The sequence below is a fragment of the Peromyscus eremicus genome, chromosome 4, assembly GCF_949786415.1.
Source record: "Peromyscus eremicus chromosome 4, PerEre_H2_v1, whole genome shotgun sequence".
NCBI classification, from domain to species: domain Eukaryota; kingdom Metazoa; phylum Chordata; class Mammalia; order Rodentia; family Cricetidae; genus Peromyscus; species Peromyscus eremicus.
The window spans coordinates 145,978,144-145,993,660 of NC_081419.1; the positions used below are offsets into that span (position 1 = coordinate 145,978,144).

At 46.1% G+C, this 15,517-nt stretch overlaps 1 long non-coding RNA gene across 1 annotated transcript; it reads right to left on the reverse strand.

Annotated features, from left to right (window-relative positions):
• Positions 1–10,215: 10,215 nt before the first annotated feature.
• LOC131908760 (uncharacterized) lies at positions 10,216–12,341 on the reverse strand. Its single transcript, XR_009378660.1, has 2 exons — positions 12,169–12,341; positions 10,216–10,453 (listed from the first exon to the last, which is right to left on the reverse strand). It is a non-coding gene; the product is annotated as an uncharacterized LOC131908760 (long non-coding RNA).
• Positions 12,342–15,517: the final 3,176 nt, after the last annotated feature.

A 15,517-nucleotide genomic window follows, 5' to 3' on the forward strand; every position in this document is an offset into this window, starting at 1 on the left:
AAGAGGTAGCATGTCGTGTTCATTCTTTTCTTCGGTCAAATTCTGATGGCTTCAGTTTATCTGAGACTGAGTCAAGAGCTTGTCAGTTGAAGAGAGATATTTAAGCCCTCTACATCTAAAGACTGAGCACAGTCACCCAGCACTTTCTGTGGATCCTGAAATGCCTTTCTTTCCTTTGGCTTCTTCCTGAAGCAAGTCCTGTGCCTGGGTTGCCACTCCTGCCCACCCACTCCCGCCCGCCCACTCCCCACTCCCCACTCCCTGCCCACTCCTGCCCCCCTCACTCCCACCCACTCCCACCCACTCCTGCCCACTCCCGCCCACCCACTCCCGCCCCGCACTCCCCGCCCACTCCCGCCCGCCCACTCCCCACTCCCTGCCCACTCCTGCCCCCCTCACTCCCGCCCACTCCCACCCACTCCTGCCCACCCACTCCCGCCCGCCCACTCCCCACTCCACACTCCCTGCCCACTCCTGCCCCCCTCACTCCCGCCCACTCCCACCCACTCCTGCCCGCCCACTCCCCACTCCACACTCCCTGCCCACTCCTGCCCCCCTCACTCCCGCCCACTCCCACCCACTCCTGCCCACCCACTCCCGCCCGCCCACTCCCCACTCCACACTCCCTGTCCACTCCTGCCCCCCTCACTCCCGCCCACTCCCACCCACTCCTGCCCGCCCACTCCCCACTCCACACTCCCTGCCCACTCCTGCCCCCCTCACTCCCGCCCACTCCCGCCCACTCCCCACTCTCTGCCCACTCCTGCCCGCCCACTCCCGCCCACTCCCACCCACTCCTGCCCGCCCACTCCCGCCCACTCCCGCCCACTCCCACCCACTCCCGCCCGCCCACTCCCCACTCCACACTCCCTGCCCACTCCTGCCCCCCTCACTCCCGCCCACTCCCGCCCACTCCCACCCACTCCCGCCCCGCACTCCCCGCCCACTCCCGCCCGCCCACTCCCCACTCTCTGCCCACTCCTGCCCGCCCACTCCCGCCCACTCCCACCCACTCCTGCCCGCCCACTCCTGCCCGCCCACTCCCGCCCACTCCCGCCCGCCCACTCCACACTCCACACTCCCTGCCCACTCCTGCCCGCCCACTCCCGCCCACTCCCGCCCACCCACTCCTGCCCCGCACTCCCTGCCCACTCCCACCCACTCCCGCCCACTCCCTGACTCCTCTGAGCCTGCATGCTTGGTTCCCTGCTGGTTATAGAGCCTAGCTGGAGGAAGGCTTCAAGAGGAAGAGCCCTGCCCCACTTCCGGTCCTCCCTCTCCTCTCTCCCTCTCTCTTTTGCCTGGTACACCCTGTGGTATTGTATTCCCCCAAATATTGTGCATGATAATAAACTTATCTGGGGTCAGAGACAGAACAGCCACAATATTAAACATAAAGGATAGGCAATGGTAGCACATGCCTTTAATCCTAACATTCCAGAGGCAGAAATCCATGTGTTCAAGGATACAGACAGGCATGGTGACTCATCACACCTTTAATCCCAGAAAGCAAGCCTTTAATCCCAGGGAGTGGTGGTAGAAAGCATAGAAAGCAGAAAGGTATATAAAGCGGGAGGACCAGAAACTAGAAGCATTTGGCTGGTTAAGCATTTGGCTGGTTAAGCATTTGGCTGGTTAAGCTCTCAGGCTTTCGAGCAGCAGTTCAGCTGAGACCCATTCTGGATGAGGACTCAGAGGCCTCCAGTCTGAGAAAACAAGACCAGCTGAGGATCCGGCGAGGTGAGGTAGCTGTGGCTTGTTCCGTATCTCTGATCTTCTAGCTTCACCCCAATACCTGGCTCACAGGTTTGATTTTATTAATAAGACTCTCTAAGATTCCTGCTACAACACCCAGATGAGAACAAAAAGCATATGTTCTCACGGCCTCAGCTCAGGCGACCCCTGCCATCACCATGTTGGACTGTACCCTCAGAGGGGGACAGAATACACCCTTCCTTAAGTTGCTCCTTGTCTGGAATTTGACCCATCAAAGAAAAGAATAATCCATGGAGGACCCGAGGACGTTGGATTCTGTCAACACACTGGCTTCAGCCCAAAACCAGAGACCCTATCCCAAACCTCCCTATTCAAATCCTTCTGCCTATGTCAAACACAAAACATGCTGCAGGACAGTTAGCCTGCATCACTTTCCAGTCTCTGAGCCAATCACGGTGGCCAGCATGTTCTTTGAGTCCTGGGTAAACATAGACCAGCAGAGAGGGAGAAGACCTACAAAAGACAACCAGTGATGCTTTCAAAATAAAGTGGGCATCCAGGCCACGGCCCACTTTTCTCCCATCTTCCATCTCCTCCCAAACACTTCCCACGTGGCTCTTTTGTAGGCTCAGTTCACACAGCCACCCACCCATTCTTGCAGGCTGCAGGACTCCTTCGCTTTCCCTAAAATATAGCCAGTAATTCCAAGATCACTAACAAGTATATCAATTTGTTTATCTTGTAATTGTTTTAAGCAAAGAGAATGTAGATTTACTGAAGAAAGTGGGGGAAGAACTCCAGAGAGTTAGGAGGGGCTCCAAGGTAAAACAACACCGGCAATCCATTTCAAAAGATTGAAATATCTTTGAAAGAGTATGCAAAGTCACAAATGCCCAGACAGGAAAAAGTGCTTGGCTTTTGAACACTTTGGTTTTCTGACTCTTTGGAACATTTTGGGCTTGCATAAGCTCGATCGCAAAGTGGCTTGTTTCTCCTCCCCAGTCTATTCCTTGGTTTCACAATACACTGAGAAAAGCTTCGGCTCCCCGGGCTCTAGCACTCCTCAAAACCAATCATGTGAATATCATCACAGACCAGAAAAATACAAGTTACCAGAATCTTAACATTTAAAGCAGTTCTGTACTGCGAAAATGAGCTGTCCATTTCATCAAAGATTGGTTCTATCTTAAAACCCTCTTCCCACATCCCAACTCACACGATTAGGACTATTCATGCACATTAATGCTTTCCTAATATTTATGTTCTGGAAGACTCCTTCGAGTTCATAAGAGCCAAAAGGTGAAAAGCCTGTTGTCTACTGACTGGCATAGGAGGAAACAATATTTTCAAATCCATAAAGGGGGTTTGATTTAACTATAAAAGAAAAAATAACTAACTGCATGTTTTTGGCTTCTGTTAAACTACTTGCTTGCTTTACTTCCCCTTGCAACTGCCAACCAGGATATATGTAGTTTTTCTGTGTCCTTTGCCTTTTTTAAGCTTTTAAGCTCCCTATAAAGTGTATTCAAGTCTGCTCTGTGAGAAGTGTTTCTCTCCAGGCAGTCACTGGTCACTAACATAGACTCTCAATTCAGACTTTGTCATGCTGAGTAATCTTTGGGTCTCTATCCAACAACGCAAGAAGTTGGATAGATGGCTCAGTGGTTAAGAGTGATTACTGCTCTTGAAAAAGACTCAAGTTCAGTTCCCAACACCCATGTCTGGCAGCTCACAGTCCCCTGTAACTCCAGCTGCAGGGGATCTGATGCTCTCTATGGTCTCCGAGGGTATTTGCTCTCATACGCACATACCCACACACCCATACACATAATTCTTAAATAAACTGAGTCTTTAAAAAAATAGGTTTCCAATGTGGATGAACCTCAAATACAATGCACTAAGTGATTCTCTTTCTTGGAAGTTTCTAGAAAAAGTGATGTCATAAGACAGAGAGAGTAGATCAGCTGTTGCCTGGGACTGAGTGGGAATGAAGGTCAGTGATAAGCAGGCAAAAGGGAGTGACAGAAATGTCCTAAAACTGGATTGTGGAGATGGTGGCATAACTCAATAAAGTTAGTAAAGATCATTGCTTATACACTTAAAATTCATGGACTTTATAGTAATATACATCAATTACATTATTTACAAAGGTAAAAGTGAACAATAAATAGACATGAGATGATACTTGCTGTCTCAGGATACAACAGTTGCTGCCTCACTTCCCTAATCAGGAAGTCCAGAATGCCCCAGACATGCAGTGTTGGGTGAGTTTGTTGGTATTAACGAGGGAAACTTCAGTTGTGCAGCCCCATCTGCAAGGGCACACCAGAGAAACAGCAGCCCTTCTCAAAGCAGCCCAGCTCCCTACTGTAGTACAGGCCGGCTGTGTAAACTCAGCCAAGCTGCAGCACTCCAGGGCCCAGACCACAGCTCAGCAAGTCAGTACCACCTCTTCAGTCTGCGCCCAATCCTACAGCCAGAGGTGCAGCTCAGCAGTAAGACATTTGGTTAGCATGCATGAAGCCCTGGGTTCAATCTGCAGTCCTGGAGGGGGAAGTGTGCACGTGTACGTGTGTGAGTGTGTCTCCATTTCTGTGTCAGACACAATCCCAGAATGCATGTCATTGATCTCCTCTATAGGTTAGAGATAAAATAGGGTGCCCAGTTGACTTTGAATTTCAGATAAGCAACCTTTAATTTTTCTGTGTAAGCATGTCACATACTTACATAGGACATATTTACATCAAAAAATGAATGTGCAGGTCAAAGGTCAACCTTTGGGGGTTGCTTTTCTCCTTCCACCTTTGCCTGAGATCCAGGGATCAAACCTAGTCAGCCGGGCTTGCACAACTGCCTTGCATCCTAAAAGCTGAAAGAGCCTTGGGAGATCCAGCAAAAACGCTGCCTCTCCCACCATCTTGTCATGGAATGCCCCTTACCTCACACTGACAGCCTAAAAAGAACTTCAAAGGAGAAAGAATGTCTATGTGGCATTTTTTCTTATTTTGCTAGAAAAATGAGCCTCTTTTTTCTTTCAGTATACCCTTTGTTCAAGAAGTACCAATTGGCAGTGTTATTCACAACATCTGCGGCATCAGTGTGCTGGGCTTTTTGTGGCATTACGTGTAGTTCCAACAACAGCCTTACAAGGGTAGATTTAATCTTCCTGTTTGGCAAAGAAAAACAAGGCTCAGAATGGCACATGAACCTCTCAGGCCTGAATGTGTTGCTCTTTGTCAAAGCTCTCAGAACACTTGGGTAGATGTGTCCTAACAAGTTACTCTGTTGGGATATATTGCATATAGGATATAATGTATAGGGCACATTACATATAGGACATATAATGCATAGGACATATTATGTGGGGGTATATTATATATATATATGGGGGATTTGTTATATATGACATATACATAGGGCATATTATATATGATGTTATATATAGGATATATTATGTATAGGAAATGATATATTCTATATTATAAGGAAGCATTTGTACTCCATATTGTAGAAAGGGATCTTACATGCACATTGTGAGTAGCTCATCACATACACACTGCTTATGACTTTGTTCTCCATTAACTTCGCAGCACAAGTGGCACCTGGAAGAACACAGGACTGAGACCAGCAGATACTAACCAAGTCACCAGCCCTGGGAGTGTGGAACCAGCTGTACAGAGAGTGACGAGGGAGATGCACAGGAGACGGAGAGGCAAGAGGAACTAACAGCGGTGACTCTTAGGGATGAGGCTGGCCACCTAACCAGTGTGGCAATACCGAGCTCTGGAATGACTGGCCGCTTTTTGTCTCCCCCTCCTAAGTGGCAATACCGAGCTCTGGAATGACTGGCTACTTTTTGTCTCCCCCTCCTTGAATAACCTACTGGCTGGAGAAGACACATAAAGAGGATTCCTGTAGTGTGAACCTGTTGCCTTCCCAGATACTGGACCTATGAATAAAACACACTTAAAGATTCAATTCTTGTCTCTGCTCATTGGAATTGGTGGTGACAGACAGTAGGAACCTTGGCGTTATGATTATGACCCTATGATGAGGCCAGGATGGTGACAGGCTGTGACGACATTGACCATGGGAAATTATACCTGATGAGGCCTTGGTGAGAACCAAGCATGACTCCACATCCTTTAAATGTGCTAACCTACTTAATTCTGTTCGTATTTAAAAATCTCTTTCCCATGCCCAAAGGTAGAAAGTCTATTGTGTCCTTTCACAAATAGGAAAACTGAGGTACCAACTGGCTAAGTATCCATGCCCAAACCAAGCAAGCAATCAGTATAGCACTCTTAAGGGCCATGGGTTCTAAAAGCCATCCATGGATTTATTGTAAACTGTACCGTTGTTTTCAACAGCTTTAGTTAAAAGGCTTGATTTTGAAATCAGGTTTTTTGTTTGGGTTTGGGTTTTGGCTAGGAGGTTGGTTTTTGTTTGTTTGTTTTTGGTGTTTGACTTTTACTCTTTTGTCCTCTAATGGAGGGTCCTTGGCAAATTACCTTTCTGAGCCCCAGTTTCCTCCACTGTAAAATGAGGACAATTCTACGCTCTATCTACCTACACCTACCATCAGGTCATTGTGAGAACGAAAGAGTTCAGCACCCATCAAGAGCTCGTCCTGGTGCCCAATGCACTGAAGATGTGCAATAAATAATAGTGCTGATTAATAAGGAGGAGATCTCTGCACAGCAACCCCAGCCGGCTGGGCAAGAGGAGTCCCCTGGTGCAATCGTAGCAAAGCCATAAAATACAGAAATAAAGTAATCAACCATTTTCTGACTGGATGTAAAGCCTGTTGCACAGATAGGATTTCCCATCTGGTACTATAAACCCAGTCAAAAGTCTGTAGCTGAGGAGGTTATAGACCCTGGTGGAAAAGTCACTGATGTTGTTTAGACAAATGGGCGTCATCCCTATAAAAATCATAGACTGGAACTGCATGTATTCCATGGTCTATAACCCAAAGCTGGGTTTAAATTGAGAATACCAGGCTCTGTTTCAGTTAACCCCAGGAAGTACTTAGCCAAGGAGACTAAGCTAAGTCTGAACCTCCAGTGTATTGTATATGACAGGAGTGTGGTAGGAGAGATTGCCTAGCTTGCACTCCCCAGAGTTCTTACCCTCAGCATCCCCCACCTCCCACTCACCCGCCTCATGTTTCCATATTCACTGAAAAATAACTCTGAGAAAGTAACAAACATACTCACTACTGATTTCAGCTCTGGGGTGGCAAATTGTTTGGAACCAAATCTTACCATTTGGTAATAACTTAATGTAGGTTCCCCCATAAAGGTATGTGTCCTTCAGTGAGTGCATTAGGAGATAACACACCAATTGTATGTTTTACACTGTGGAGGTGTGGGATAAATGGGCTTCATCTTCTGGAAGCCTTGATGTACCTGAAATAGGGAGCAAAGTTGTTGCTTTTATGTAGAAACAGCCACATCCTCAGGTCACACAAGGTACACATGAACTCTGGCCACGGCACCGGGATCCTGTCTGAGAGACCAGAAGCACCTTTGCTCTCCTTAGCTGACTCAGTTAGTGAGAGAGTACCTCAAAACTTCATGTCCATCCAGAACATTCTGCGTTTGGAAGAGTCTTGAAGATGTAATTATGTTAAGAAGCCCAAGAGACATTCACTCCTTCTGAGAAAGATCCTTGGTAGAACACAGGGAGAGACAGGGGCACAGAGTCCCTCAGAAAGAGGCCAGGTGGACAGAGGGCAAGATCTGGAGCAGCGTAGTCACAAGCCAAGCACTGCTGACCACAGCAGAGGCCAGAAGAGGGAGGGACCCTGTCCTGGAGGCTTCCAAGGGAGGGATGTCCTGCTCACACCTTGATCTCAGATTTCTGCCTCCTGATCAGTGGCAGAATAAATTCCTGTTGCTTTGAGCCACCTGATTGTGGGACTTTGTCCCCATGAAACCAATACACATGACTTAGAGGAGTGTGCATCGTGACAAGTCTAGGCAAGAGAGTGGGAGATGGACAGGAGGAGTTTAAGGCAGAGGGGGTAAAGCAGGAAGTGAAATGTTAGTACTGATGGTCAAACTGACAAGACATATGTGATGGCCATTCTAGGATGTCTACTTAACTATATCTGGAATGAACTACAGTCCAGAAATGGAGGGCACACTTGTGATCCAGATCTCAAAGCAGAAATGCACATCTTTAATCTGGGCCACACCTTCTGCTGGAAGCCTATATAAGGATGATGGACGAAGGAAGGTTCATGTGTTCTTCTCCTATTTGTCCTTGCCCTGCTAGCACATCCATTCCTTCACAGGCATTGGAGCCTACTTCTTTGGGATTCCATCATATACAGACCAGCTGAGACACCCAGCCTCGTGGGACTGAGCAACTAATGGATTCTTGGACTTTCAATTCACAGCTAGCCATTGTTGGACTGCAGCATATATATATGGAAAGATATATATGGAGAGATATATATGGAGATGTGTATATATATATATATATATATATATATATATGAAGAGAGAGAGAGAGAGAGAGAGAGAGAGAGAGAGAGAGAGAGAGAGATTCATTTTATAAATTCTGTGACTCTAGATAACCCTGACTAATACAATACAAATCACCTGGAAGAAAAACCACCTTTGGGCACACCTATGGGGAAATTTCTGGATTGAGTTCATCGAGGTAGGGAGTTCTACTCTCTTTCTGCCATCATTCAATGGACTGAGATCTCTGAGATCCTGGACTAAAGGGGAGAAAGTGAGCTGAGCTCCAGCATTCCTCTCTCTCTCTCTCTCTCTCTCTCTCTCTCTCTCTCTCTCTCTCTCTCTCTCTCTCTCTCTCTCTCTCTGATTACACATGCAATGTGACCAGCTCTCTCACCACTCCTGCCACCATGAATTCCCACCAGGATGGACTGTATCCCTCCCCAGGGTGAGCCATAAGAAACCTTTCCTTCCTTGGTTTCTCAGGCATGTTGTCATGGCGACAAGAAACATAACTAAGGTAGCACCCAATCCAACAGTTCTCTAAACACATGTAGCCCCGCTGAGGAACCAGCACCTTCTCCCACAGTGACAGTGACCAGGGCTCACCCACTGGTGACTGTCTCTGTTGCAGGCATGTGTGAAGCCATCTGAGGAGATGGAAGGGTCGTGAAGCTTTCTCTCTTTGTTCTCTTCTCAACATGAAAATCATCCTTGTTATATCAGTGCTGAGTCTTGGGCTCAGAAATCAGAGGTCTCCAGGGCCACACACCAGAAGGATGCCAAGCTGGGACTCATGGGGCTCAGCTGGAGTCTGAGCATTTCCACCGTGGCACAACAGCAGGGAGAAAGAACCCCACCCTTCATTTTAGAAAACCATCTCAGCTGGCTGTGGTAGCTCATGCCTCTAATGCCAGCATTTGGAGGACTGAGGCAGGAGGATCACTGCCAGTTCAAGACTAGCCTGGGCTACATAGTGAGTTCCAGGCCAGCATGACTAAAGTTAAACCCTTAGGTGGTGAGTATTGTCCGTTTGAAAGGTTCTACAATCACCAGGAGACAAGGCTGGTCTATGAGGAATTTTCTAGATTAGGTTAACTGAGGTGGAAAAATCCAGCCTAAGTGTGGGCAGCACCATTCCTTAAGCTGAGATCCCAGTCTGAATAATAAGAAGAAAATGAGCTATATATCAGTGTGCATCACTCTCTGCCCCCCAACTATGGATGCAACATGGCCAGCTGTCTCATCCTGTCCTCCGCCTTCCAGGTCTTGACGGACTGTGTCCCCATCAAAGTGGAAGCCAAAATAAACTCTCCCTCCCCCAACTTGCTTTTTCTCAGGAATTTTGTCACAATAATGAGGAGAGCAGACCCTGTCCCAAAAAAAACAAAAACAAAAAAAAAAAAAAAAACCACCAAAAATAAAATAAAATAAAAATATAAAAAGGAGCTGGAGAGAGGGCTCAACGGTTAAGAGCACTTGTTGCTCTTGCAGAGGATGTGGCTTCATTTCCCAGCACCCACATGGTAGCTCACAACCATCCAGAATTCCAGTTCCAAGGGAGCAAACACCCTCTTCTACCTTCCAAGGGCACCAGGCATGCACGTGGTGTACTGACATACATGTAGGCAAAATATCCAAACACGAAACTAAATAAATATAGAAATGTCTTTCTAAACCATCCTATCAACAATTAACAAACAAATTGCCAGGCATGGTGATACACACCACCTTTAATCCCAGCACAAGATGAATCTCTGCTTTAGGCCAGCCTGGTCTACATAGTAAGTTACAAGCCAGCCCAGGCCAACATAATTAGACCTTATCTCAAATAAAATGAATAAATTGAAAGTCTAAACCAGTTTAGAAAGAAAAACTAGTTTGCATTTTAAGAAGAACCAGCCTTCAAAATCTGATGTTTGCCTGATACCCCAGGTCTGATGAGACAGACACCCCTTTAATGGGAAAGCCTTAACATCAGGATCTGTCCGCCTCAGCACCTCTGTGATTCGATAATGACCTGTGCTCAGTACACAAAAAATTTTAATTTAATTTAATGGAACAAGAGGTGATTGTTGCTGCCTGGGAGAAAAATCTTAATAATTATATAGTCTCCAAAATGAAAGGTCAGACTGTCCCACACTGGGAGAACTGTCAAATGAGCCATTAACCATTTAAACAGATGAGTTCTGCCTTCTGTGTTTTGACTGACTTCTGAGGCTTCTCTGAATTCCCGTGCCTTCCCCTCCAGAATCCCGACTTCTCTGCAAGAGAACAAACACAAAAACAAAAGCACTTGATAGGTGCATACATGGATGGACAAGCCTGCCATGCACTTGATAGGTACACACATGGATGGGCAGTCCTGCCATATATGCACTTGATAGGTACACACACGGATGAACAAGCCTGCCATGCACTTGATAAATACACACACGGATGAACAAGCCTGCCATGCACTTGATAGGTACACACACGGATAGACAAGCCTGCCATGTACTTGATAGGTACACACATGGATGGGCAGTCCTGCCATATATGTACTTGATAGGTACACACACGGATGGACAAGCCTGCCATGTACTTGATAGGTACACACATGGATGGGCAGTCCTGACATATATGCACTTGATAGGTACACACACAGATGGGCAGTCCTGCCATATATGCACTTGATAGGTACAAACCTTGTTGGGCAGGCCTGCCAGAGCAGAGGACAGAGTCTGAGACATGCTGTCCTTTGTCATTTGAAATCCAAAGCTCTTGTCACCTTGTCAAATACCTAATGACACCTACCCTAAGGAAATCACATTGATCCTAGAGAATCAAGGCTCCTCTAGGTATCCTCTGGTGTGTACAGAGGCAATTTGGGAACATCTGGGGTCTCATTTTGCACATTCCCAGTTTTGGAGTTTATTATGAAATCCTTTACAGAAATCCTGCCTTCCTTAGCAGCAACTAGGCTAGCTGGCATGCAGAAATGAGGCGTACAAGGTACAGAAAAAAGAGCCAGGAGGGTTCCAATCCCAGGCCAGGCAGCAACGCTGGATACATTCATGACCTTCACCAGATCTGTTTCCTTTTCTGCAAAGTAAAAGTTCTTCAGGTTTGGGGGATTTGGGGTTGTTTTTTGATGTTTGTTTAGGAACAGGGTCTCCCTCTGTAAGCCAGTCTAGCACTGGATTTGCAGCAATCCTCCAGCCTCAGTCTCTGGAGTTCTGGGCTTACAGGAACTGATGTGCCATGCCTGGATTTCTTCAGCTTTGAAGATGAATCCTTTACATGGGTGTGCTTGTGTATACACACATGAAAGGGGGTGCACATATACAGAGAGGCCAGAAATCCACATCTAGCATTTCCCCAATTGCTTTCCTATCTTATATTTTCAGACAAGATCTCTCACTGAACCTGCTCCAACAGCTGGCCAGAAAATCCTGGGGATCTCTCTCTCTCTCCCTCTCCCTCTGTCTCCCCCTCTCCTTTTCTCTCCCCCTCCCTCTGTCTCTCTGAAGCTGGAATTGCCTGGACTTGCTTTTACATGGGTTCTGAGGGAGTCTACTTAAGTCTTCATGTTTGTATGACAGGTCCTTTTCTTTTCTTTCTTTTTTTATTTTTTTTACTTTTTATTCTGATTTATGTTTTATTTTGTTATATTTTATTGTTATCTCTCAGAATCCTATTCCTTTTATTTTCGTTTTTCTTTATTAAGAAATTTTCTACTCACTCTACATACCACCCACAGATCCCACCTCCTCCCTCCTCCCACCCCCCAGCCCTCCTCCCAAGCCACCCCACATCCCCACATCCCCCAAATCAAGGTCTCCCGTGGGGAGTCAGCAGAGCCCGGCACATTGAGCCTAGGCAGGTCCAAGCCCCTCCCCACTGCACCAAGGCTACGCAAGGTGCAAGGTGTCACACTGCAGGCACTGAGTTCCCAATAGCCTACCCATGTACCAGGGACGGATCCCAATCCCCCTACCTGTTTAAGCCAAACAACCATCTTCCGTATCCAGAGGGCCTAGTATGGTCCCATGGAGGCTCCACAGCCACTAGTCTACAGTTCATGGGCTTCCACTAGTGTGGCTGGTCATCTCTGTATGTCTTCCCATCATGGTCCTTTTCTAATTGAATCAACTCTTCAGCTGAGATCTGAGGTCCTACAGGACACAAAAGTGAGATCATCTAAGGGTCCCATCTGATTCTCTATCTCACCTGCTGGGATGAAAACATACCCAGTCACCTGTATGATACTGACAACCTATCAGGCCCTGCCCTAGGAATGTCTCCAGGATCAACTTGTAAGAAATACTAAATGTGAATCTTTTTTATCAGATACCATAACGCCTGTGCTTAGAACAAGGAATTAGAACCGTTTTATCTCCCCACCTTCTAGGACTTTTAGGCAAATGTTTTGCCCCATCCCCAACCTGATAAAACCTTTGTTTATCAAAGGCCCACTGCTGCATCCCCAGAATTTGATGCCTGGAGCTGTGAATCCCTCCTCCTTGAGCAGTACCCCCACCCTCACCCTCACCCCCACCCCCACCCTCACCTCTCCCTCCCACCCCCACCCGTCCTTCCTCCATTTTCTACACACCAATTCTTTTCAGAATAGGACCCTGATGTCTGGCCCCACCAATGGGGAGAAGACAGTCACCACCTGAGTTAGAGTAAAACCCAAATGCTCTTGTTGGTGTTTTCACTTGCTCCTCCATGCACATCCTCGTGGTCAAAGTTGGCCTTGTCCTGACACTTCGTCAGACAATGCCTTTGCCTCTCCAGACACATCAGGTCTCACCTAAAGGAAAAGTTTCTGTCTGGTTTCTGAAAACCTCTAACAACTAAATGAAGCACAACCGTCTGCCTGCAGACTGGTCCGGACTGAAAAAGTGGGAAATATCCAATTTTACTGAACATGTGGGAGGCAGGGGCACAGAGTCCCTCTTATCCTGCAAGTGTGAATGCCAAAGCCCCTTGGAAGCGAGATTGGCTCTCTGTTAAGTTTTCAGCACATTGTGGCGTCATGTGTCTGCCTTAGGGAATGTGACACAAAACACACAGGAAAAAAAATTCATTCTAGTAATTCCCAGAGGCAAGAATCTGGAAACAAATATGAGCCACCAGAGAGTTCTGTAATAATCTGAAGATAGCAATGGCCTGAGACACCCCGTTGTCACAGGTAAAAGTACAAGTGAGCAAGGAAAAGATCCAAGTTTAAAACAAAAGAAATGGATTACAGAATCAGATTTGTGATATTATTATTCTCTTTGTTTGTTTGTTTTTGTTTTTGTTTTTCAAGACAGGGTTTCTCTGTGTAGCTTTGGAAGCTGTCCTGGAACTCACTCTGTAGCCCAGGCTGGCCTTGAACTCACAGAGATCTGACTGCCTCTGCTGGGATTAAAGGTGTGCTCCACAACTGCCTGGCTGGTATTATTATTCTTACATCAAAACACATGTAAACAAACAAAAAGTAAACATTAGTAGACAGATATCTCAAATGATGTACAATATGCTAACTACTGCAATGACCCCCGGTGTGGGCAAAGAGGACTTTTATTTTATGTTAGATTTTCTTGCTATATTACTTATATGGTCATTACTATTGTAATTAAAATGAAATACTAAGCCAGATAATTAACATTGAAGTAGGTAACAGAATTCGACAAAAAGAGAGTTGACTACTGTTGGTTACGCGGCAGTGCTTGTGGCTGGCCACCACTGGCAGTGGCCGTGTTGACGGAGGAGAGTGCTGGTTGGTGGAAGAATCACAAGCCATGGTTACCTTTCTAGAGCTTTATTGAGAGGGAGAGAGAGAGAGGGAGGGACCTGCGGAGGGGGGAGAAATATGGAGGGAGAGAATGCAGAAAGAGAGAACAGAGAGAGAGCACGCCTGCTTTTTAGGCTGGGATGCTGTCTCAGGCTGGTGACATAATTAAGGACATAATCCTTACAGCTACAATCTCCTGGATGGCCGTGATAGAATCTCTACAGCGATGGCCAGGCCGAAGAACTAAAGACTTGCTATCAAAACAAGAGAGAGAGTGATGCTTTACAAGATACAAGTCTTGAAAAAACGGGGGGGGGGGGTGTATGTGTTCCTCAGACTCATGGTCCTCACTGTTGGTTCTTTCCTGTTAGAAGCATATACCATTTGCCTGATAGCATGTGGCTCACTTATGTGTCCTACTTAGAGAAAATTGACCCCCCTCCTCCTGACAGAACTAACCCCATTCTCTCCTTAGACTTTGTACCATGTTTGTGGCAGTGAGATGTAAACAATCAACATTTCCATGTCCAATAAAAAAGACTTAACATTTTTTTCTTGGATTCCTGCCTTTGACAGCCTAGAACTTCCCAGGTAGAGGCTATTTCTTCAGCCTGACTCCCAGAAAGAGGACACATGTGGATTGAGGTTACCTGCACCATAGGCAAGAAATAAATACATACTTTTACAAGTCACTGAAATGTTGGAGTTGTTTGATATTATAGCAAAGGTCACCCACTACATAGATCATCTAATGTGTTTAACTACTTCACACACATATGTCATCATCTGAATTCAATCTCTGGAGCCCATGTTAAGTGGAAGGAGAGAACCAATCCACAAAGTTCCCCTCTAACCCCTACATATATGTCATGGTATATATGAGCCTCCCACACATACATACACACACACACACACACACACACACACACACACACACACACACACATAATAAAGTAAATTTTTGAAATGTTAAGAAGGAGAGATGAAGGGTTGAGGATGTAGATCAGTGGTAGAGCACTTGCCTAGCAAACACAAGGCTCTGGGTTCAGTCCTTAGCTCCAGAAAAAAAACTAGAAAAAGAAAAAAAAAAAGAGGAAGGGATGGACCTTGGGAAGGCAAGGAAATAAGGGAGGCTACTTGCATTTAAGATTACTGTAAAACTGAAGTAAAGGAATCTATTCCAGGAAACAAGTTTTTGAAGATGATTGTTCCTTACATAAGTGGAAAGAGTTGAAAAAAAACTGCTTTATATTCTACTTTTTATAATCTGCAAAAAGTGGGGCCTGATATGTAATAGCTAGGAAAACTTGGCATATGAAAAACACCCAGTTACAACAATGGCAACAACATCAACCACCCAGGCCAAGAGAATAACAAGTGTAATAATGCTGGGAGACACTTCGGTTTAATCTGTCAACTCATCTCCCTAGGCACTAAAATCCCATGCTGTAACACCCCCCAGAACAAATCTGAAGCATAAATAAGACTTGAGTAGCTGTTATGGGACCTGTGAAAAGATGACATTATCTCATCCATGGAGATGCAAATTTGTTCTGCTTAT